General features: G+C 41.6%; 1 pseudogene; it reads right to left on the reverse strand.

Moving 5' to 3' along the window:
• Positions 1-282: 282 nt before the first annotated feature.
• On the reverse strand, positions 283-435 carry LOC144282778 (U1 spliceosomal RNA; annotated as a pseudogene).
• Between the last annotated feature and the right edge of the window lie 5,514 nt (positions 436-5,949).

Here is a 5,949-nt window from a genome sequence, read left to right on the forward strand (position 1 = left end):
TTCAGAGAAAGTATTTTTTAAAAATATTTTATTTATTCATAAGAGTCAAAGAGAGAGGCAGAGACACAGGCAGAGGGAGAAGCAGGCTCCATGCAGGGAGCCCCATGTGGGACTTGATCCTGGGACTCCGGGGTCATGCCCTGAGCCAAAGGCAGATGCTCAACCGCTGGGACATCCAGGCGCCCCTTCAGAAAAAGTATTGATTTCTTTTTCTTTTCTTATTCTTTCTTTCCTCCTCCCCCCCACCTTTTGTGTGTGTGTGTGTGTGTGTGGTGGCACAGGGAGGGGAGAGCACTAATGCAGTCCCTGACTACCATAAATCACAAATTATGCAGTCAAGTTTCGCACATTTGGGGAAATCTCAAGCATCAGTACATCTGGAGTGCAATGGATAAGCTTAGCCCTGGGAAAACCACTCCTCTGCCAGGTAAGTATCCCCTCTCTTTTTTCTTTCAGGTGAGATAATCCCAACTGAATCAACAGAAAGACTATGCATCTAATAAGAGGTCTCACAAGAATTCCAGATACTAGATCCATTTACAAAAATTGGTAGTGTTCCACTGTATCGTCATTAGCTGACTAAAAATGTGACATTCTAGGATGTAGTCAAAACTACAAGCTATGAATTTAACTGAATAAACAACGTATATGATCTCAGTAGAGAAAAAGTTTTAATTTATTAAGGGCATTATAGCCTTAAATAAATAGAGTGCTATACCATGGTAACGGAATGGACAGCAACAAGGTAAAAGGTGTTTTCCAAAATTAATCTGTAAATTCAGTTCAATCCTTTTTTTTTTTTTTTTTTTTAAATTTTTATTTATTTATGATAGTCACACAGAGAGAGAGAGAGAGAGAGAGAGGCAGAGACATAGGCAGAAGGAGAAGCAGGCTCCATGCACCGGGAGCCCGACGTGGGATTCGATCCCGGGTCTCCAGGATCGCGCCCTGGGCCAAAGGCAGGCGCCAAACCGCTGCGCCACCCAGGGATCCCAATTCAGTTCAATCCTAATGAAAATTCTAGTAGGACTTTATTTTTGTTTCTAGTAGGACTTTAAAAAACTGAATTCAACATACTTATTTTCCTAAGTATAAGAAAACTAAATATGTTATGAGTAATTACAGCGATTTTGAAAAAGGGTCTGGGGAGAGGTCACTGCAGGTATCAGATAACTGGTAGATAGAATTGATAACTGGATAACTGAAGAAAGAATTGATAAAACATTTAACAGATGATATTAGAAAAGTGTCATTTTATAGAGAAAATGCTAGATTCTTAGCTCATAGCAGTGTTTCTCAATCCTTTTTTCATTCTTTTCTACGTAAGAAACTTTTTTAGATTCCCCCCCAATTTTCTACCTTTTCCAATGAAATTTTAATACCACAAATATTTTATATATCTATTGCTGTTTATGTCTCTTGGGAAGGTGAAATTTAATTGGATTAATGTCCTAAATGGACAATGTAAATCTGAAAAGTTAATAGTAAAAGGAAAAAAGAGAAACACAGATTATTTTTCTGGCTTTGGGATGTGGGAGATCTTCTTAAACCAACTTCCGAAAGCACAAACTCTAGGATAAAAAAGAAATGGATGGAAAAGATTTAGAATTAAAGACTTTGCTTGATTGAAAGATATAATAGGTAAAGTACATGTACAGATCACAGATTGGAAAAGGATATTTTATTTATTTATTCATGAGAGACACACACACACATACACACACACACACAGAAAGAGAGAGGCAAAGACACAGGCAGAGGGAGAAGCAGGCTCCACGTAGGGAGCCCGACCTGGGACTTGATCCCGGGTCTCCAGGATCATGCCCTGGGCTGAAGGCAGGGCTAAACCACTGAGCCACCCAGGCTGCCCAAAACCAATTATTTTAATATAAAATATGCAAAATACAATAGAAGACAAGCATGGAGAATTGACCAGATATGAGCTCTTAGAAGATGCTCTCACTAAACACCAAAGATGAACCAAGTCTCTCAAAAGAATAAACATATAAAAAGCTACAGAAATTAAATGTTAAAACAATTTTTCAACCATACTCCATAGCTAATAACTGTGATCTAATGCCTTCAGTGGAGTGCTAAAATTATCAGTAGTCCTGGCAGTGTTCTCAGGGACATCTTCACCGGGTCAGCAGCACCCCCAAAAGCAAGCAGCACATTCCAGTTTTGTTACTCCCAGTGCCAAAGCCCTTCAGAAGCCAGGCCTGAGCAGCATGGATCACCATCTGTCCTTTGAAAGAAAAACAGTTAAGAGTCTGTTTGCTTGGTTATTCCCTGCAAAGTAAAACCACACTTAGGAAAAGAATCAACCGGCCTCCTGGTTTCACTGACACTTGCTCCCACCTGCTAATAGAAGGTCTCAGTGTTCTGTACAGGATCTTCTCAAACCAAGGTTTTTATGAAGGTCCCCAGGGTGTCTCTCCAAAAAATGCTGGTCAGTTAACCTGAGGAAACAGCCATTTTTTCCCCTTGTCCTCTCACCTCCACTGAGCATGTTAACCTCCTTCTCTAGATGGAACCAGTCTGTGAAATTCTGCTCTCATGTCCACTGGCTATGGCTGCTGGGCAATACAGATTGCTCATACTCGATGCTTCTAATAGAGTGAAGCCCTGGAAATTGCTTCTCCTCTTAGAAGATGGCCAATAGGTTCTTCTGTCTCAACAAATTTTTGTAAACAAATAGTTTTTAGTTAGAGGTTTTCTCTACTGGCCATTCCCACACTGTATGTGGAACGTGAGTCTTTGGGGCCTGATCTGATGGCAAGGCTGGGTTGAGGACTCTCTGCAGAATTCTGAATTGCCCCTCCCCTCACAGCTGTGAGGTCTAGGCCCTTTTCTCTGGGAAGGAGTCTCACCAGAGGGCTCCTCCTCTTGCAAATTCTTGAAGCTCCACCTCTGTTGCTCACCAGAAGGGCCCTGAAACATCTGAGTTCCACTTACATTCAAAGTGGGTCACCTTCCAACAGCAAGATCAGGAAGGAGGAGGCACAGATTAAATTATACTCCCTATTTCCTGACACTGACTGTGAGCCATAACTCTCCCTCAGCCTAGCTGTAAATAGCAAATTTCATTGGAAACCCTGGAGTCCATCTCTTTCCTGTTTGGGCACAGAACAGTCCTCTAGAAATATGCACAAAAGATTTAAATACTCAGTGCAATAAAGATCTAAGAAATGGCTCCTGATGTGTTTTCCCTTTGCCAAATGTCATTTTTCAAAAGAGAAGGATGTGAGGTGTGGACGGTGCCTGTTGGGCAGGAAAGAGGGAAATAGCCTCTCCTGTATTAGATAAGAAGAGAAAAAGAAGCAAAGTTTATACCATCGGAGAGGAGTCCAAGCACAGGAAGAGAAAACAAACTGTTCAATTAGGGGAGCCAGCTAAAGCCAAGAGGCAGGAAACCAACAGGATTTCAAAAACCTTTCTTTTTTTCATGCTAATGGACCCTTTGGGTGAGTGGTGCTGACCGAGGCAGCTCTCTGCAGAGATGATGACCTCCTGTCCTTTTTCTTTAAGTAATGTCTACACCCAACCTGAGGCTTGAACTCAGAACCCTGAGATCAAGAGTCACGTGCTCTACCCAGCTGAGCCAGCCAAGCCCCTATTGTCTTTAATTCTAGCCCCAGCCCTTGATATCCGGCTCGTGACAGTGGCTTGCCCTTTTATCCCGGATAATAATCTGAGTGAAGCAAGGCTGGAGTAAACCCACGTTGCTTTAACAACACGGGTTCATGACTTTTACCAGTGGCCTAACTCATGCGGGCATATAGAGATTGCTTCACTGCTTAGGTGATTCTAGAAGGGAGTTATTGGGAAAGCATGAGCTAACTCCCGGGGGTAGCCTATTAGCGTCGTGCCAGCGGCAACAGATGCCAGCAGTGAGTTGCAAACAGTGAGCGTGCCATCCGCCGTGAGCTTGCAGAGCCCAGCTTCTGTGGGCATTTAACCACTTACGTGCACTTCTGCTGCACATTTTTTCCAAGGAGATGCTGCATCGTTCATTTAGTTGATCAGGACGACAAGGACCCTTAGCTGGAAAGGAAAAACGATTGAATAGTTTGTCTTATTTTTAGGAGGGAGAAAAAACATTGTTTTAGTAAATTCAGCATTTGGAGCTGAATATGTAATTCCCGTGATGGCGATGAAGAACAGTAAAAGCAATCCCCCCTATCCTGAAGCCTGGCTCCCCGCACCCATCCCTCCCTGAGGAGTAGCCTGAGGAGTATAAATGACTACTGGATGCTTTATAAGATGGGGGAATCTGAATCCTTAAAAAAGGAGAAGAGATAATGGTCTCTGAATTTCATCAACAATCTATATTCCTCAAATAGAATTAAAATAGAATTAGAGCTGCTTATTATATAGAAAAATGTTTCCCGAATGGAAACTTTAGTATCTGAGTATTGATTTCAGTGATACCCAGGGCATTCTTTTGTAGACAAAGGTCCTGCCCAGGTTTGATTTCTGTCCTTTTACTAATTTAAGTGCATTGAATAACCCCCTTGAAGTATTGTTCGGTTTTTTTTGGTGGTTGTGGTAGTTTGTTTTTTTTTTTTTAAGTCAGTAGAACATTTCTTTTGGAGAATCAGTTTCTTTTATATACACTTTCCTTTTTTACCCACTGGTAAGCAGAGACTTACTAAGGATCCGTCATCAGAGGGAGCATGGCTTGTGCAGACACGTGGGGGTGAGCATCATAAAGAAGACTCCTCCTCCCTTGGACTCTTTTCTTTCCTGATGTTGACACCACTTCCTCCAACATTTTTTTCATCATAGTCTGAAAAGCAGTGAGTTTTGGCACACTAAACTGGTGAAAGTAAGTCATTTTTGAAGAATGTGCTCAGGAGACACAAGTGCAGTGCCTGCTTCACCTGCTGATGCCTTCTGCTTTCTTCACTCCACCCCCTGCAGGCAAGCAAACCCAGATGTTCACCGTCTGTGCTTGTCTAGCATTGCTTTAGTGACTAGGTGGCTGGTATAATTCACTCTGATTCAGGTTTTGCTTTGTTTTGATAACAATTTTTCCCTAAGTATTTTGAACTATTTTGAATTGCTGGGGGGAAGGGGAATGAGTGCTCAAAAAGATTAATATTTAATGGTGCATGCTGTGGATAAAATTATATCCGGATTAACAAAGCATTTGAATTTGTGTTCAACTAAGAACAAATTTCTGGTATTTCTTTGACTGCCTGTGGGTCTTGAGCAGTCATATTTGAAATCCACTTCTTTCATGCTTCTCTTTACTTTCGTTAGCTTACCTAAGCAAACTGGAAATTTACTCTTACTGTTCTTATTATGTTCATTTCCAGAGTTTTTAAAAAATTCTCTCCAAAGAGCTTGAAATCCAGTCATTTGCACCATCCCTAGGCCTTTGTTGGCCCTGGGAAACTTTTTTGTTTAAACTAAATCCCTTACATTTATTTTTTTGTTCTGTTTTATAATCTTATTCCTGACTATCAAAATAATGTGCTTTTGGGACACCTGGGGGGCTCAGTGGTTTAGCGTCTGCCTTCAGCCCAAGGTATGACCCTGGGATCCCGGGATCGAGTCCCATGTCGGGCTCCCTGCATGGAGCCTGCTTCTCCCTCTGCCTGTGTCTCTGCCCCCCACCCCCCTGTGTGTCTCTCATGAAAAAATAAAATCTTAAAAAATTTTTTTTTGTTGTAAGGGAGCCACTTTTGAAGACTGTGCTCCAACAGAACACATGTTACCACTACATTTGGTCTGGTAGATAGGTGAGAGAAGTGTATAGCGATTTATTCAATAAAAGAGCATGAGCATGGTTTCAAGTGTCTCTGCACTATAGTGGCTGGAGAAACAGATCATTTCTAGTTGCAGTAATTCAGAGAGGCTTTTGCTGATAGACAGGAGAGAGAAAGAAAGAAAAAGAAAGAAAGAAAGAAAGAAAGAAAGAAGAAAGAAAGAAAGAAAGAAAGA

This window comes from Canis aureus, chromosome 13 (genome assembly GCF_053574225.1).
Source record: "Canis aureus isolate CA01 chromosome 13, VMU_Caureus_v.1.0, whole genome shotgun sequence".
NCBI lineage: Eukaryota > Metazoa > Chordata > Mammalia > Carnivora > Canidae > Canis > Canis aureus.